The sequence below is a fragment of the Limanda limanda genome, chromosome 15 (assembly GCF_963576545.1).
Source record: "Limanda limanda chromosome 15, fLimLim1.1, whole genome shotgun sequence".
NCBI classification, from domain to species: Eukaryota; Metazoa; Chordata; class Actinopteri; order Pleuronectiformes; family Pleuronectidae; genus Limanda; species Limanda limanda.
Genome location: NC_083650.1, coordinates 21,391,961 through 21,392,199, shown reverse-complemented (window position 1 = coordinate 21,392,199; position 239 = coordinate 21,391,961).

The following is a 239-nucleotide window of genomic DNA, read 5'->3' as shown; positions in this document are numbered from 1 at the left end:
CCGGTGCGAAACCAAAACAAATCCTTATTACTTCCTGGAAGTTGTCCCACCCACTCTACCTCACAGCCAATAGCGTGCAAGGAAAAGTTTCTCAACAACCAATAGCCAATAGAGAGGCGGGATTCCGCGGTGACAGGCAGTCACACGGACAAATCCACTTCCTGTACAAAGTTTCTATTCTCTGCGGAATGAAATGCTGACCATGTTGTTTCTATATTGATATATCTTCAATGATTGTT